The sequence below is a fragment of the Chiloscyllium punctatum genome, chromosome 4, assembly GCF_047496795.1.
Source record: "Chiloscyllium punctatum isolate Juve2018m chromosome 4, sChiPun1.3, whole genome shotgun sequence".
Lineage (NCBI taxonomy): Eukaryota > Metazoa > Chordata > Chondrichthyes > Orectolobiformes > Hemiscylliidae > Chiloscyllium > Chiloscyllium punctatum.
The window spans coordinates 57,032,345-57,051,244 of NC_092742.1; positions in this window are offsets into that span (position 1 = coordinate 57,032,345).

The window sequence follows — 18,900 nt, forward strand, 5'->3', positions numbered from 1 at the left end:
CCCCCCAAAAAAGCCTTAAAATTAATGAAGCAAAATAACCTTCGAAAGGCGGATACCAACCAACGTTTAATAAAGGGAAGTGACAGATCACTGACAGAATCACTTGAGCTGTAATCAAAATAAAGAGTTTACCTCAGATAAGGCAGGTATTTTCAATTTGATGAGGAAGACTTGTATTCTCTTTGAAAAAAAAAGCATGTAATTCAGTAATACCAACAACCCTAGTGTCAGGTTAATTAAGAAGAAAATAAAGCTTCATGCAGGAGCATTCTACAGAGTTCATTGGCATTACTTCATTTGGGTAACTGGAGCAGTTAAGTAGCACCATTGCTTTCTTAGAGCATCAGTCAGAGATGGCTAGCTCCAAATGAATGTTTTAATCCACTGCACTGCAGTAATAAAGGTTAAGATAATGAAATGAAGCAGCCTAGAAAATATGCTTGATACACAAGAAAATGATAAGCTTCAAATTATACAGCATAATCCTTAATGCAAGAAGAAAGTATATGTGTATATTTTAAGCTCAACAAAACAAACTAAAACCTCTGAAGAATTTTAAACATAATATAATCAATAACCACATGCAATCAAAGAACAGCAATGGTCTAAATACTCCAGCTAAGTTGTTGAATGGAAAGTCGTCTTCATATTGAAATCCAATTAATTTACATAGCCACTGTAAAAACTACTTTTGGGGAAATCCTAATTTCCGACTGTCATCTTGATCTGGCAGTAATCTTTCTGTCATTGTTGTTCCTATTTGTATTCAATTGAAATTCAGGCCTCTTCTGATGACATTCTTCATCCCTCTGTTTCTGTTTCATGATTCTGCTTTTTACTGAACCTTAAGACAATTTTCTGATTCAGTATGTGGATGTACCTACTAGAGAAGGTGCAAAACTTGACCTGCTCTTGGGAAATAAGGCAGGGCAGGTGACTGAGGTGTCAGTGGGGGAGCACTTTGAGGCCAGCGACCATAATTCTATTAGGTTTAAAATAGTGATGGAAAAGGATAGACCAGATCTAAAAGTTGAAGTTCTAAATTGGAGAAAGGCCAATTTTGACAGTATTAGGCAAGAACTTTCGAAAGCTGATTGGAGGCAGATGTTCGCAGGTAAAGGGACGGCTGGAAAATGGGAAGCCTTCAGAAATGAGGTAACAAGAATCCAGAGAAAGTATATTCCTGTCAGGGTGAAAGGGAAGGCTGGTAAGTATAGGGAATGCTGGATGACTAAAGAAATTGAGGGTTTGGTTAAGAAAAAGAAGGAAGCATATGTCAGGTATAGACCGGATAGACCGAGAGAATCCTTAAAAGAATATAAAGAAAGTAAGAGGGAAAGCAGGAGGGCAAAAAGGGGACATGAGATAGCTTTGGCAAATAGAATTAAGGAGAATCCAAATGGTTTTTACAAATATATTAAGGACAAAAGGGTAACTGGGGAGAGAATAGGGCCCCTCAAAGATCAGCAAAACGGTCTTTCTGTGGAGCCACAGAAAATGGGGGAGATACTAAATGAATATTTTGCATCAGTATTTACTGTGGAAAAGGATATGGAAGATATAGACTGTAGGGAAATAGATGGTGACATCTTGCAAAATATCCACATTACAGAGGAGCAAGTGCTGGATGTCTTGAAACGGTTAAAGGTGGATAAATCCCCAGGGCCTGATCAGGTATACCTGAGAACTCTGTGGGAAGCTAGAGAAGTGATTGCTGGGCCTATTGCTGAGATATTTGATTCATCGACAGTCACAGGTGAAGTGCCGGAAGACTGGAGGTTGACAAACGTGATGCCACTGTTTCAGAAGGGTGCTAAAGACAAGCCAGGGAACTATAGACCGGTGAGCCTGACCTCAGTGGTGGGCAAGTTGTTGGAGGGAATCCTGAGGGACAGGGTGTACATGTATTTGGAAAGGCAAGGACTGATTCAGGATAGTCAACATGGCTTTGTGCATGGGAAATCATGTCTCACAAACTTGATTAAGTTTTTTGAAGAAGTAACAAAGAAGATTAATGAGAGCAGAGCAGTAGATGTGAACTACATGGGCTTCAGTAAAGCGATCGACAAGGTTCCCCATGGGAGACTGATTAGCAAGGTTAGATCTCATGGAATAAAGGGAGAACTAGCCATTTGGATACAGAACTGGCTCAAAGTTAGAAGACAGAGGGTAGTGGTGGAAGGTTGTTTTTCAGACTGGAGGCCTGTGACCAGTGGAGTGCCACAAGGATCGGTGCTGGGTCCTCATATTTTTGTCATTTACATAAATGATTTGGATGTGAGCATAAGAGGTACAGTTAGTAAGTTTGCAGATGACACCAAAATTGGAGGTGTAGTGGACAGCAAAGAGGGTTACCTCAGATTGTAACAGGATCTTGACCAGATGGGGCAATGGGCTGAGAAGTGGGAAATGGAGTTTAATTCAGATAAATGCAGGGTGCTCCATTTTGGGAAAGCAAATCTTAGCAGGACTTATACACTTAATGGTAAGGTCCTAGGGAGTGTTGCTGAACAAAGAGACCTTGGAGTGCAGGTTCATAGCTCCTTGAAAGTGGAGTCGCAGGTAGATAGGATAGTGCAGAAGGCGTTTGGTATTATTTCCTTTATTGGTCAGAGTATTGAGTACAGGAGTTGGGAGGTCATGTTGCGGCTTACAGGACATGGATAGGCCACTGTTGGAATATTGCATGCAATTCTGGTCTCCTTCCTATCGGAAAGATGTTGTGAAACTTGAAAGGGTTCAGAAAAGATTTACAAGGATGTTGCCAGGGTTGGAGGATTTGAGGTATAGGGTGAGGTTGAATAGGCTGGGGCTGTTTTCCCTGGAGTGTCGGAGGCTGAGGGGTGACCTTATAGAGGTTTACAAAATTATGAGGGGCATGGATAGGATAAATAGACAAAGTCTTTTCCCTGGGGTCGGGGAGTCCAGAACTAGAGGGCATAGGTTAAGGATGAGAGGGGAAAGATATAAAAGAGACCTAAGGGGCAACTTTTTCACGCAGAGGATGGTACATGTATGGGATGAGCTGCCAGAGGATGTGGTGGAGGCTGGTACAATTGCAACATTTAAGAGGCATTTGGATAGGTACATGAATAGGAAGGGTTTGGAGGGATATGGGCCAGGTGCTGGCAGGTCGGGCTAGATTTGGTTGGGATATCTGGTTGGCATGGACGGGTTGGACCGAAGGGTCTGTTTCCGTGCTGTACATCTCTATGACTCTATGATTCTATGTTGCATTGTTAATTGCTGTTTCTGTTTTTTACTGTGCAAATTCAGTTGTATTGTCTTGAGTTCAGGACATCAAGAGCTAATGTGATCACAGCTTTCATGATATTAAAATTAACAGGCATGGAAGATAAAGGGGAACTATTTCCACAAAGCGAGGACTGTAGATCAAAAGGACATAGTCTCAAAATTAATGTCAGATCTTTCAAAAATTAAATCAGGCAACACTTCTATGCTCAAGGAATGGCAGAAATTTTGAACGGTTTGGAACAATTTTTGTTTGATTTCACATTAGATCAGTTATAATTTTTAAATCTAAGTTTCACAATTTATGTTAGCCAAAAGTATTTTGGATTTTGGCCAAACTTGGATTAGTTTACATGTCAATTATGATTTTGCTGAAGATAAAATATTGCAAGTTAAATGGCCAACTCCTGTTTCTATGTTTTGATATTCTGACTACAAAAGATGTTTTGGTGGGTACAACAAATCATGACTGTATTTATTGTGACATAGTTGATTGATTGATCGATTGATTGATTGATTGATTGTTGTCGCATATACTGAGGTACAGTGAAAAGTGTTGTTTTGCGTGCTACAAAGGCAGATCGAACCATACAATATGCATCAGAGTCGCAGAACAAGTGCAGAATATAGTGTTATTCTGAGAAGGTGCAGAGAGAGAGGGCTGGAATCAGAATTAACATTTGACAAGTCCATTCAAAAGTCTGATAACAGTTAGGAAGAACCTGTTCTTGAATCTATTCATACGTGCATACAATCTTTTATATCTTCTACCTGATGGAAGAGGGTGGAAAAGTGTATCACTGGGGATAGGAGGATCTTTGATTATGTTGGTTGGTTTCCCAAAGCTACGGGGAGTATAGATAGAGACATCGGTTGGAAGATTGATTTGTGTGATGGACTGGGCTATGTTCACCACTCTTTGTAGTTTCTTGTGGCCATCGTGCATTCAAATAAAGTGCTTTCTATGATGCATCTATAAAAATTGGTAAGCGTTCTTGTAGACATGCCAAATTTCGTTAGCTTCCTGAGGAAGTAGAGACATTGCTGTGCTTTCTTGAATGTTGCATTGATGTGGGTGGGCCAGGACAAATTATTGATGATATTTACTCTTAAGAATTTGACACGCTGGCCATCTCCACCTCAGACCCTTTGATGCAGACTGAGGCATGCCCTGTACTCTGCTTCCTGAAATCAATGACCAGCCATATAATCATAAAGCTTAGTATCTTTAGAAAATCATAATAGAGATAAGGCTATTCCTAACAGCATTATTTGAGAATTAGGGCATTGAGAACACACTGAAACAGAATTACTCATTTGGTATATACAGCCTTTTCTATTTATTATCATCTTCACTATTAATCAATAACAATCAAAACATCAAACAAAAACATTTACTCTAATATACCATGTGAAATCTGTACCATCAAAGATTGACTTTATTTCATCTCCTGAGAAAGATGAGTAATCATGAATAAAATTCCATGATAAGACCTTTAAGAATGTCCTAATCATTAAAGATAAGTTTGTTTAAATGTAGGACATAAATTTCATTGCTAACACAACAGTGTAGTACTGAGGAGTGCTGCACCATCAGAGGAATCATTTTTTGCTGGAGACACTAAACAAAGTCTCATTCTGCCCTCTCAGCTGGACATAAATTAACCTCTAGCAACATTTCAAAGACATGCAGGGAAATTCTTCCCCTTTTCTTATCCAAAATTTGTCCTTTAACCACAATACTAAAACAGATCTTCTAGGGATTGTCACATTGCATTGATGATCATTACTTGGCCCAAGCTCACTTTTGCATCCCCTTCAGCACATAAATTTTAAAAATGTTAAATGTAAATCAATGTGGATGCCCTGAGACAATGAAATGTGCTTTACAAATACAGGTTTGTTTGTGCTTTTACACTCTGTGGAAATACATTTAAGATCGTGAACAATTTCAAGCAGTGTCAAGGAAAGTAACACTATCAAAATAAATTCAACACATTGTAAATGTTTCCAACATTGACAGGATAAGGGATTTTAAGAAATATGACAGCATCTTAAATTATATTCATTGACTGCTACAGCAAAAAAAACTTTTGAAATGGCTCCTCACTTTGAAGTTGATTTTTTAAAATTGTTTGTTCAAGTGATTGAGCCCTACCTGAGGCATGGATGCACTCTTTATGGAGAAGCAAGCAATATTTAATAATTTGAAGAAGGAGATTTATTTGCAATTCGTCTAAATCACTCACTGTCCTACTAGCAAGGTAGCATGTGATTCATTAAACCCAACTCTCCAGCTGTTCCCATAATAGCTGCATAAGCTATTTGTTCAGATCCATAATACATCTGTGGAATAGCAGTCTATTTCTCATATTCAGTGCTCATTTATCTCAAATTGCTTTTGTAATTAAAAATATTAAACATGCAATTTAACTGAGATGAACTTGGGGACCCATGACTGTGCTCCATGTTAAATCTCTCCTGCACTTTGATTGTTCTTATTGTTCAAACTACTTTTTGTGTTTTAAATAGATGTTACCAACTGGAAAATTAGGTGAAATCAAGGATACTGTCTCTGCTAATTGTTCATTGCTGCTTGCAAGTGTAATTATGATGGGCCTGTGAAGTGGCTACTGGGGTGTGAGCTGAAGCATGCAAACAAGGTTAACGTTCACTTAACAAACTGTGTAATGACATTTTCATCATTCACCAAAGTGGACATCTACAATTGTTAAATGCTATGCTTTAGAAAGATCCCTGTTAAGACCCAGAAAAAAGATTGCAAACTTTTTTGAATATTTAGCTATGTTGTTTTATCTGTGTTATTTTTCACTTCATTTTTATGAGCCTTTGTACCAATTGTTACTGGCTGCAGTATCTTGCTCACAACAGCCTTAATGGGTTTTCCCATAATACTCTTCAATGGCAATGGTTTCAGATGAAAGAAGAACAAAACCATGGTTGAGATGTCGGGCGACATTAGAGGAGATCTGTATGACTCAAAGTGCATACCAGGATCAAATATAAACCGCCTTATGTCAGATAAGCTATGTCTGTGGATGAATAAGTAAAATACTGTGGATGCTGAATGTCTGAAATATAAACAAAAATTGTGAGAAAAACTCAATAGACGTGGCCCCAACTACAGGGAGAGGACCAGAGTTCAGAACGTCTGAAGAACAGTCGTATTGCTCAAAATGTTAACTCTGTTTCTCTGTAAACAGGTGCTGCCAGACGTGTTGAGTTTCTCTGACACCTTCTGTTCTTGTTTCAGACTCTTTATGTTTTGGGAATCATTTCAGGTGCCATTAAGCCATCTAGATCAATGAACAACCAGCTGTCCACAGATGAATAAAATAAGTGCCTGATGATTCATTTACCTGAGTAATTTCATCCCAGTTTTCAAACGCGACCAACAGAGGCTGAATAATTTTACAGTGACTGAATTTCTAAATTGTATCACATTCTATTACATCCTGTGCAATACCACCATACATATATATTATGAAGAATTCCACTCCCTGAATAGCTTATACATGATCACTGAACTATATAGTACAAATTAATCCTTTCATCAATTTTGAGGCAATCCACCATGCCATCAAAAAGTTACTAACAAAAGTAATTTCTGGAATCATTATTTTCTGGCACCTTGTCTTACATCACATGTGCGGTATTTGAAAACACAGCAGTTAAACACAGCTTTATTAAGGGACTAGCACTTAAAACTCAACCTTTTGTGTCAGGGTAACTGGTTTCTTTCTCCCCCACATGAGGAAACAATACAGCCTTAAGGTCCTGCATAACTCTGACCTGATCTCGAGAGGAGAGTCGGGAAACCAGGATTGGTGGAACAAGCAGCTTTCCCACAGTGGCCACCTATTATTTCACTTGCAGAAATTGTCACAGCAAAGCTTGCTTGCAGACATTCTGACTGCTGCCTGTTTTCTTTCAATACAATCCCTTCAGAATACAGGTCAACACCACATCCGCACTCTGCGATTGTCAGAGAAAACTGCAAGCAGGGATGTGCTAATGCCATGGCTGAGTCAAACCTGACCAGCTGCAAGCGACCTCCCCTACTCCACTCCATCCCATCCCACTCTCACAACCCCAAATCTCTACCACAAACTGTTTCCATGCTGTGTGACTATGACACTACGATTCCCCGCCATCCTCCACAACCACCATCTGGTACATGCAGATTTCATAAAATTCCATCGGATGTATCCTTTTCCTCCTGTGTTTTGCATTATCACCAGACCTGTATATATTATGTTGATCTCACTGTCTAAGTCATTGATAAAGTTTGGCAATAACTGAAGCCCCAGCTTACAGCATTCCACTAATAACAACTTGCCCATCTAAATTCATTGTTTATTCCAATTCTCTGTCCTCCAACCAGTTTTCGTGTCTAATGAAGGTCTGTTTGAATCAAAGCAAGAAATAAAGGGAGGGAGAAACTTGGAAACTTACAAGCATCGGGGAAGTGCTACTAACTGGCAAATTCTTTATTCGGCATCGCTGGCTAGGCCAGTGTTTATTGCCCATGCCTAACTGACCACAAGGCAGTGAAGAGTCAACCATGTTGCCATGGGTCTAGAATCACATGTAGGCAAGACTAGGTAAGGATGGTAGTTTCCTTCCCTCAAGGACATTAGTGAACCAGGTGGGTTTCACCTGACAATTGACACCAGCTTCATAATCATCATTAGATTCGTAGTTCCAGATTTTTAATTGAATCCCAATTTGACCATGGGCTGCTGCAGGATTTGAACGCGGGTCTCCAGATCATTTCTGGGGTGTCTGGATTAATAGGCTAGTGATAAAGCCACTAAGTCATTGCCTTCCCTCAACTGTTGGAGCTCCAAGTTGACAAGCCCTAGATCCTTGTTGATTTCATTCTCGGGTCTTAAAATAAGTTCCTCGTGAAATAGTTGATTCATTGTATTTAGTTTTCCAAGATTCCCTAGATTCAGGTAAGGTTCCATTAGATTGGAAAAATGCAAACGTTATTCTTTTATTTTGAAAGGGAAGGAGACAGAAAACTACAAGCTAGTTAGCTTAACATCTGTCAAAGTGAAAGTGATAAAGCAAAAACAAAGCTGGAAAAAGCTTGGTAGATCTGACAGCATCTGTGAAGAGAAATCAAAGTCAATGTTTTGGGTGTCGTGACTCCTCCTCAGAACTGATGGTAGCTAGGAAAATGTCGGTTTATATGCAGAAGGTGGGGGGACGTGGTAAGAAGTACACGATAGGTAGCGATACAGCCCAAAGAGAGAAGGGCACATTGGACAGACAAAGGATTGGATAACAATCTTGCTGAGAGAGTGAATAGCTGTTAATGGTGAATAGATGTTAATCACCTCCATCCATGGCCCCAAATTGTCCTTCCAGGTGAGACAGAGGTTCTTTTCCTGCCCCTCTCTTCCAACCTAGTTGACTGTATCAGGTGCTCTGATGTGGTCTTCTCTATATCGGGGGGACTGAACGCAAACTTAAGGAACGGTTCACCGAGCATCGCAGCTGGGTTCGCAGGGGCCGACCGTACCTCCCAGTCACCACCCATTTCAGTTCCCCCATTCACTCCCTTTCCAATATCCTTGGCCTCCTCCATTGCCAAAACAAACCACAGCGCCTACTAGAGGAACAACACCTTATCATCCGCCTGGGCACCCTACAACCTGGAGCACTCAACAATGAGTTCTCCAATTTCAAATAACCTCCTTCCCCATTCCCTAACTCCCTTCCCAGCCGTCCCCCTTCCTTCCACTGCCCCCTGCCACCAACCAGATTCATTCCTCCCATTAACCAACCAGGTCATACTGTCTCCCTGTCTTCACCACCCTGCCCCCAGCACCCCCTTTATCTGCAGCTACACCTCACCCATCGCCAGTCCTGAAGAAGGTTACAGTTCTGAAGGTGTGGCATAGTGGCTCAGTGGTTAGCACTGCTGCCTTACAGCACAAGGGTCCCATGTTCCGTTCCAGCCTCGGGCGACTGTCTGTGTGGAGTTTGCACATTCTCCCCATGTCTGTGTGGGTTTCCTCCGGTTGCTCCAGTTTCCTCCCACAGTCCAAAGATATGCAGGTTAAGTGAATTGGCCGTGCTAACTTGCTCATAGTGTTAGGCGCATTAGTCAGAGGGAAATGGGTCTGATTGGGTTATTCTTCGGAGGGTCGGTGTGGACGTGTTCAGCCGAAGGGACTCTTTCCACACTTAAGAAACCTATCTAAACTAATCAATGCAAAAGCTCAGGTTAAAACATATGGGCGGCATGGTGGCTCAGTGGTTAGCACTGCTGCCTCATAGCGCAAGGGACCGGGGTTTGATTCTAGCCTTGGGCGACTGTCTGTGTGGAGGTTGCACATTGTCCCAGTGTCTGCATGGGTTTCTGCTGGGTGCTCCGGTTTCCTCCCACAATCCAAAAGATGTGCAGGTCAGGTGAATTGGCCATGCCAAATTGTCCATAGTGTTAGGTGCATTACTCAGCGGGAAATGGGTCTAAATGGGTTACTCTTTGGAGGGTCAGTGTGGACTTGTTGGGCTGAAGGGCTTGTTTCCACACTGTAGGGAAGCTAATCTAATCTAATTTACACCCAAAATGTCAAGTTCTGCACCTCCTGATGTTACCTGGCTTGCTGTGTTCTTCCAGCCTCCAGCCTGTCTACTTTGGATTCCAGCAACTGCAGTATTTTTGTCTCTAGCTGTTAATGAATACTGTCAGTAGATAACAATAGGTAGTGTGTAATGTAATTTAATGTAATCTATGAGATAACAAAACCTGGTATGTGGGGTAGGGAGCTAGGGAGGACATAAACTAACCATGGTTAATCAAGGAAGTTAGGAATAGCATTACATTGAAAGAAAACATATATAATGTGGCAGAATTAGTGGTAAGCCAGAGAATTGAACCAACAAAAGACAGTCAATAAATAATAAAGAGCGAGACAATGCACTTGGAGGATTACCTTGCAAGTAATATCAAGATGGAATTTTTTTATTCTATAACAAGAAAGAAAGAGTCCAAAGTTAACAGAGGCTTTTTACAGATCGACCCTGGGGAAATAATAATAGGGAACAAGGAAAGGGCAGAAGAGTTGAACAAAATCTTTACACCATCTTCACAATAGAACACACTAATAGTATTCCAAAACTATTAAAATATCAAAGGGTAAAAAGAGGAGACAATACATATACAATGACAATCCTTGGAGACCATGACTTGGAGGACCCGGTGTTGGATTGGGGTGGGCAAAGTTAAAAATCACACAACACCAGGTTATAGTCCAACAGGTTTATGTGGAAGTCCCATGATATGGAGGTACTGGCCTTCAAATAAACCTGTTAGACTATAACCTGATGTTATGTGATTTTGAAATTAATCCTTGGAAAAAAACTATTAGGGAAAACAATGGGACTAAAAACAGTTAAGTCCCCTGGCCCTAATTTGGTGCATCCCAAGATATTAAAAGTAACTACAGAGATAGTGGATGCATTGGTGGTAATCTTACAAGAATCCTTAGATTCTGGTAATATGCCTGAAGATTGAAAAACTGCAATTTGCTGTAATTCCATTTTCTCTCTTTTGTCTTTTGTGAATAGTACTTTTATTGGTCAGAGTATCGAGTATAGGAGTTGGGAGGTCATGTTGCGGCTTTACAGGACATTGGTTAGGCCACTGTTGGAATATTGCATGCAATTTTGGTCTCCTTCCTATCGGAAAGATGTTGTGAAACTTGAAAGGATTCAGAAAAGATTTACAAGGATGTTGCCAGGGTTGGAGGATCTGAGCTACAGGGAGAGGCTGAACAGGCTGGGGCTGTTTTATCTGGAACGTCGGAGGCTGAGGGGTGACCTTATAGAAGTTTACAAAATTATGAAGGGCATGGATAGGGTAAATAGGCAAAGTCTTTTCCCTGGGGTTGGGGAATCCAGAACTAGAGGGCATAGGTTTAGGGTGAGAGGGGAAAGATATAAAAAAGACCTAAGGAGCAACTTTTTCACGCAGAGGGTGGTGCGTATGTGGAATGAGCTGCCAGAGGAAGTGGTGGAGGCTGGTACAATTGCAACATTTAAGAGGCATTTGGATGGGTATATGAATAGGAAGAGTTTGGAGGGATATGGGCCGGGTGCTGGCAGGTGGGACTAGATTGGGTTGGGATATCTGGTCGGCATGGACGAGTTGGACCAAAGGGTCTGTTTCCATGCTGTACATCTCTATGACTCTATAACTCTAGTGTTACATTTACTCTTTGTTGATCCATTAGGACTATTCCAGAATCTAAAGATTTTTGAAAGATATTAGAAAATTTCATAAAATCCTAATTAGTACATATTTATCATCTCTGTAAATTCATTATTCCCCATGATAATCTGCCTTGTCTCAACCTCTAAAGAATTCCGTTATTTTTGCTATGCTGTGTTTTTTATATGAATACCAAAAATCTTATATTTTGAAAAAATTTTGTGCTGGTTTAGTCTCATGTTTTATTTCCTCCCTCTTTATCAAATGTTTGGTAATCCTTTGCCAGTTTCTCCTAATCCTTAGATTTATTACTTTGCTTGGCTGGCTTTCTTTTCATCATATCTCATCCTTAAACTCTTTAGTTAATCACAGATGGATTAGTTTTCCTGGGCAGTTTTTATTTCTCATTGAGAATTCAGAAATATCTCAAAACATTTGGCATTGCTTATCTAACATCAACCCTTTATATTATATGTTCTACCTTAGTTGACTGTCTCCCAGCCTAGCTGTTGCTGGAGTAAATTCATGCAGGAGTGGATAGGGCCAGGTGGAGTAAGTGGTCCCTCTGGGCTGCTGCGCTCTCTTCATATTTGGCATTCAACACCTGAGATAGACAGATCTTAAGAGAGTGCTGTCTGATTCATGAATCAGAAGAAATGTGAGAAATAATAACAGATATTTTCAGTCATAAGAATGCCTACAAACGGAAGTCTCATTGTCACATAGCTTTTAACACCATCAACTCAAATGTGACAGCAGTTCTGCAGCTTCTCCCTCTCTCACAGACTCCCTGGGTATGTTTCCCCAGAAGTTCCAGAGTTTCATTCTCATATTTGAGGTGGCTGGTGTTTGCCATTTCTCTATCCATGCTAGTTTTTTGCTTCTGGTTCCTGTTCCATTACAACAATTTAGGCACCAACTAATTTTCGAAGTGTTATCATCCAGTCTGCAGACACCCCATGGTGCATGTTATCAGGTACAGTTAATGTAGCAATTGCTTGTTTTCTCAAACATTGGACGAGACGTGACCTGCTGTGCTGTTGGCAATTCCATTAAGGCTGCCTACCTCTATTTTCCCTCTCAAATAATACAGCAGCAGTCAGCAAAGGGATTCTCATCAATATCTGATGCTGCACAATCAATAAGCAACTCCCATCTCCCATTCTTGCTACCTGGCCGCGGAAAGTTTAATTGAATGCTTGTGTATATTACCGGTGATGTTATAAAAATTCTCCTTAAACTATACACTGGAAAGTGAACATTAAAGACATGCTTCTTAGAGACATAGAGTCATAGAGATGTACAGCACAGACCCTTCAGTCCAACTTGTCCATGCTGACCAGACATCCTCACATAATCTAATCCCTTTTGCCAGCACTTGGCCCATATCGGTCTAAACCCTTCTTATTCTTGTATCCATCCAGATGTCTTTTAAATATTGTAATTGTACCAGCCTCCATCACTTCCTCTGGCAGCTCATTCCATACACATACCACCCTCTGCGTGAAAGAGTTGCCCTTAGGTCCCTTTTAAATCTTTGCCCTCTCACCCTAAACCTATGCCCTCTAGTTCTGTAGTCCCCTAATCGAAGCAAAAGACATTGTCTATTTACCCTATCCATGTCCCTCATGACTTTACAAACCTCTGTAAGGTCACTCCTCAGCCTCCAACACTGCAAGAAAAACAGCTCCAGTCTATTTAGCCTCTTCATATAGCTCAAACCCTCCAACCTTGGCAAAATCCTTGTAAATCTTTTCTGAACCTTTTCAAGTTTCACAACATCCTTCCTATAGAAGAGAGACAAGAATTGCACACAATATTCCAAAAGTGATCTAACCACCGCCGTGCACAGCCACAACATCACCTCCCAACTCCCATACTCAATGTGCTGACCGGTAAAGGAAAGTATACTAAACGCCTTCTTCACTATCCTATCTGCCTGAGAGTCCACTTTCAAGGAGCTATGAACCTGCACTCCAAGGTCTGTTTGTTCAGCAACACTCCCCAGGACCTTACCATTAAGTGCATAAATCCTGTTCTAATTTGCCTTTCCAAAGTGCAGCATCTCACATTTATCTAAATTTAACTCCCTCTGCCACTCCTCAGCTGATTGGCCCATCTGATCAAAATCCTGTTGTACGCTGAGGTAGCTTTCTTCGCTGTCCACTACACCTCCAATTTTGGTGTCATCTGCAAACATACTAAGTGTACCTCCTATGATCACATCTAAGTCATTTATATAAATGACAAAAAGCAGTGGACCACAAAATGAATAAAAATAGGATCCTATCGACATTCCCCTTTCATCAAGGTTCTGAATTATTTAGTGAACAATTGTAGAAACAGGATTGATATTTTATAATTGTTATCGCTTGAGGTCTAATCCATGAGGATATGTTATTCTGAGGTACTAAGCACAGGAACAATTATTCTGTCTGCCAAACTATTGGGAAAATCTGAAGTTCACAAAACACTGCAATCACTAATCTTTCTGAAACTGTAGGGAAAAAAAACTCAATACCCTTATACCATCAAGAAAATTCACATTCGTTGTCAGGAATGCATATCAAGAAGGGAAGTGTGAGTTGTGTGTCTAATAAGAACCAATGAATATTTATGCTCCTTGGTTTGAACAGTTTCAATGCATGAATATTATATTACATGACATATTGTGAAAAATCAATTAAATAAATCGTTATTCCAATAGATTTCATCAAATGAAATGATGTGGAAAATAAGTTGCATTTAGGTGTCACCAAATATTCTTTCATAAAGAACCAGTGCAAAAATGTATATTCTGCTTTGCAACGCTTACAGCTCACATTGAATTGAATGTTGACATACGTAGAGCTGTGAATACCATAAGCTAATTTATATTCAGTTCAAAATCACCTGACTGTCACACAAGTGAGAATCTACATGTCATTAAATGCTTTAATAGCTTTTCAATTGGTTTAATCTCTTAAGCAGCAAGATGGCATTTCATATACCATTCCAAAATAGTCAAGGTTCAATAATTTAAAATGTTATTATTGGCTAAACTACAGAACAGAAACGAAGCTGAAAATGTGTTGCTGGAAAAGCGCAGCAGGTCAGGCAGCATCCAAGGAACAGGAGAATCAACGTTTCGGGCATAAGCCCTTCTTCAGGAACTACTACAGAACAGGATAGACAAGCAGGAGGCTGGAAGAACTCAATAAGCCAGGCAGCATCAAAAGGTGGAGAGGTCAATGTTTCGGATGTAATCCTCCTTCAGGTAACCTTTCCGGTTACTCCGGAAACACTGACTTCTCCACCCCCTGATGCTGCCTGGCTTGCTGTGTTCTTCCAGCTTCTACCTTGGATGCCAGCATCTGCAGCTTTTCTTTTATCTCAAACCACAGAGCACAGCATTCTTGTCAGGATCCTCAGTTTTCTGTAGTTTCCCATCATTTGTATTTCTCCACTTCAAGGCAATCCAAAGATATATGACATACCACTAAAGTGTCTTGTACTGATCACTAGAATTGGATGCCTTGATCTTTTATTTCTGATTTGTTTATTTACTTCTTTTATGAATGGCAAATTTGGAATTTTATGTTGATAAACAGACACATCCTACTCTATTTTGACTGGCAGACAGGATGCCAATCCTAACCACAAACTGGCATCAAGTTTTAGTTTAAGCCAACAGTAGCATTGAAATTCATAAATAATAAATTGGTATTATAGTGCTAATTTTCAGCACTAAAAGGCACCAATCTTTGACTCGTTCACCTGAAATATAAAAATATATGTGATTTCAATGAAACAACATTAAGTTCTTTATAATTGACAATTTATAGGCTCAGCTCTGTTAATTGACTTTTATAATAAATTAATAAACAACAGAAATCAAAAACAATTGTCATTTTCTATATATGTTTCTTTATGATCTATTTAGCAAGAAAATTATTCAAACTGTATGCAACTATTACCGGTATGCGTGTTTGGGGAATCTAAGTTTTTTTTAAAAACTTAATTTGGTCTTCAAAATGGGATATCATATTTTGTTTACCTGCACTCAACCTGTTTATCAAGGAGTGCTGACATGACATTGGTCATCTTAATTTCTTTGTCCCCCTTACCCCATTAAAACCTATCTGCCTCTGAACTGACTATGCTCCGTGCTCTCATATCCAACCCTAACTTTGTATTTAAGCTACAAGAGTGGTGCTATTGTTGTCTGGTGTATGGACCTTCACATTGTAGAGGCTGAGGGCCAGCTCTCAAATTCTTCCTCCTATTTCCCTCTAGACCATAGCTCCATCATGAAACAATAGGCCATTGAGACCACAATAGTCACTTATCTAACTTCATCTGGTCATCTCCCTGCTACTGCCTCTAAGCTCATAGTTCCCCAACCTACACAGCTCAATTCTACCTCCTTCCCAAAATGCACAAACAGGACCGATTGTTTCTGCCTACTCCTACCCACAGAACTAATCTCTTCCTGCCTACACTTAATAATTTCTCCCCCTGCCCAGTTCCTTCCACCTATATCTATGATTCTGCTAATGCTTTACATCAGTTTCAGAATTTCCAGTTTGCTGGCTCTAGCTGCCTCCTCTTCACCGTTGACATGCCATCTCTTTACACATCCATCTGCCCATCAGGATGGTCTGAGGGCACTCCACTTCTTCCTGGAACAAAGGCCTGAACTGTCCCCATCCAGCACCAGCCTCTTCTGTGTGGCCAAGCTCGTCCTCACTTTTAGCGACTTCACCTTTAACTCTTCCCACTTCCTTCAGGTCAGGGGGTGGCTATGGGTACCCACATGAGCTGCAGCTAAACGTGTCTCTTTGTTCCAGTCCTACTCTGGCACATACCAACAACACTTTCTCTGGTACATTGATGGCATCATCAGTGCTGCTTCCTTCTCTCATCCGGAATTGAAAAAGTTTATCTATTTCATTTCCAATTTCCAACCCGCTCTCACCTTTACCTGGTCCACCTCTGACTCTTTCCTTCCCTTCCTCAACATCTCTGTTTCCATTTCAGGGAATAAGCTAGCTGCCAATATGTACTACAAGCCCACTTGCTGCAGTGCTCCAGTGAAGCTATGCGCAGCTAGAAGAACAGCACCTCATTTTCCAGTTGGGTATCCTGCAGCCTTCAGGACTCAATATTGAGTTCAATAATTTTAGGGCATGCGCAACTTCACCCATGTCCTTACCCCAGTGCCCACACACCAGGCCTTGTCATCACATGGGCTGCTATTACAAACAACCTATTATCAGCCACTAATGGCCCCCAGAAGTGGCAATTGATTCTCTTGGGCTGATCTTTCCCACTCTTTTGTTTATCCAATTATTTCTCTCTCTCTGGGCTCCATCTCCACCTATTGTTTACTCCTTCCCCCTGCCCCTACCCCATCCCCAGTATATGTACCAACCTTTTCCTAGCTACAATTAGTTCTGAAGGCAGGGTCACTGGACTTGAAATGTTAACTCTGCTTTCTCTTTACAGATCTGTCACACATGCTGAGATTTTCCAGCAATTTCTATTTTCATTTTTGTTTCAGATTTTCAGCATCTGCAGTTTTTTTATCATAACTTGTTCTTCGCTTGATTTTGGAAACAACAAAAAGATTGCCTTTCATAACGGCTCGGTGTCATTCAGTCATAGAGATGTACAACATGGAAACAGACCCGTCAGTCCAACCCGTCCATGTCGACCAGACATCCCAACCCAATCTAGTCCCACCTGCCAGCACCCAGCCCATATCCCTCCAAACCCTTCCTATTCATATACCCATCCAAATGCCTCTTAAATGTTGCAATTGTACCAGCCTCCGCCACTTCCTCTGGCAGCTCATTCCATACACGTACAATCCTCTGCGTGAAAAAGTTGCCCCTTAGGTCTCTTTTATATCTTGCCCATCTCACCCTCAACCTATGCCCTCTAGTTCTGGACTCCCTGACCCCAGGGAAAAGACTTTGCCTATATACCCTATCTATGCCCCTCATAATTTTGTAGACCTCTATAAGGTCACTCCAAGGAAAACAGCCCCAGCCTGTTCAGCCTCTCCCTATAGCTCAAATCCTCCACCCCGGCAACATCCTTGTAAATCTTTTCTGAACCCTTTCAAGTTTCACAACACCTTTCCGATAGGAAAGAGACCCTTTCAATGTTTTACAGCCAATGAATTAGCTTTGTATTATAATGGGAGAAATGGCAGCCAACTTACACAGGAGGTTCCCACAAACAGCAATGTAATAACAACCATATGATCTGCTTTTGTGAAATAAACATTGATCTGGACACCAAGGCTAACTCCCCTATTCCTGGTCAAAAAAATTGACATTGAATAATAGCATGTTGAATATATGTCGATTCCATAAATATGTGTCACAGTTTCATCTCAGTGGTAACGCTCTTGCTCCTGCATCAAGAATACAAGATCAAGCCCAGAGAATTGAGTACATAATTTATCAGAGTGTTAAGTATGTGCTACAGCCAGAGATGTAGCTTTCAGTTCAGACACTATCTCAGCTCAGGTGTGAAAATTCCACAGTATTAGTTGTACCATTTCAGAAAGTTCTTTCAGGTGTCCTAGCTAATAATCATCCCTCCTACATCACCAAAATAAATTTGATTATCACTACCTCATTGCCATGGGTAAGCAAATTGGCTGCCATCCATCCTACATTATAGCAGTAACTATATTTCAACAGTACTTGATTGGCTGTAAAGCACTTTAGAGACATCCTGAATTTATTGAGGACACTATATAAATGAAAGTTCAATATATTTTCAAAATTTATGAAGTCTTAAAACAGCTCTGTTGCCATCAGGATCAGAGAAATTGTGGAAGGAAACTCACATTATTGATAATTTCAGTCTCTACACTCTACACTCTCTACCTGTGCTTTATACCACAGTATCAGGGATTCGAGTTTTATTCAGCCTCAGTCAACTCTCTGCATGGACTTTTGCATTCTCCCTGTGTCTGTGTGGGTTTCCTCCAGGTGTTCTGGTTTCCTCCCACACTCCAAAAATGTGCAGGATTGGCCATGTTAAATCGGCCATAGGGATGTGTTGGCTCGGTGGATTAACCAGGGAAATGCAGGGTTACAGGGAAAAGGGGGGTGGAGTGGGTCTGGGTGGGAAGCTGTTCAGAGTGTAGTTGCAGAATGGGCCAAATGGCTTCTATCTGTACTGTAGGGATTCTATGATTCTAATCATTTGTTCAGTAATTGACAAAGTGCTTTGAGAGTATAAGTTAACGTACTTCTAGCAGACTGATATTTAAATGCACAGAAATAATCTCTGTAAACTAAATTTATCTATTAAACATGTGTATTTAGTAACATCTAATACTGTTTTTAGTTTTTCTATTCACTCATGAGGCATGGGCATCAATGACTGGGCAGGACTTA